Below are 708 nucleotides of genomic sequence, written 5' to 3'. Positions count from 1 at the left end.
TTTTCTTATTACATGTATTACTTTTTTTTTCTATTTTCTTTTTAATTTTTTAGATCTATATCAATGAAATTTTAATCAAAACAATTTACAGTTCATTTCCGGCTTGTCCGCTGTATCTGTTGCAGATTCAATCGGAGTCAGCTGTGTCCGTTTAAACCTTTAGAACTTGTCGAATGATCTTCCTAGAATCCTCGAATAATGAAATCGCTCATCAGAAGCGTTTTCAATGTTCGCCCTTTCGAACTATAGAATGGTATGTTAGTGTATAATATGGGGGTACTGTACTTACATTCCATCGGTATAAATGGATGTTTACGTGTATGCTTTATTACCGTATTATTTTCAAAGACAGTGGGAAAAAAACGTTATTGTATCTATGCTGAAAGAAAAAGTAAAAACGTTTACTTCAACCCAGTATCGAACTCCGGACCTCGGGTGTCATACCTAGAGGCCTAACGCATTGCGCTAATACAGTACTTCTTTCATCGAGTCTAAGTTTGAGATACTAATCCATATCGTCTATGGGTGATTTACCTAACGTCCTAAATAATACAGTTGACTGCATTTAATTATCGTTCGATTACTAAACCATGAACCAATATTGCGCTCGCATTCGAGGCGATATAACTTCAGTACGAGAAACCAATATTGCGCTATATAACGACACTACGATAAATATTGCGCTCGCATTCCAGGCTATATAACGGT

The sequence above is a fragment of the Mercenaria mercenaria genome, unplaced genomic scaffold (assembly GCF_021730395.1).
Source record: "Mercenaria mercenaria strain notata unplaced genomic scaffold, MADL_Memer_1 contig_4262, whole genome shotgun sequence".
NCBI lineage: Eukaryota > Metazoa > Mollusca > Bivalvia > Venerida > Veneridae > Mercenaria > Mercenaria mercenaria.
The sequence above is the reverse complement of the archived record's forward strand: the minus strand, read 5'-3'. Positions refer to the sequence as shown.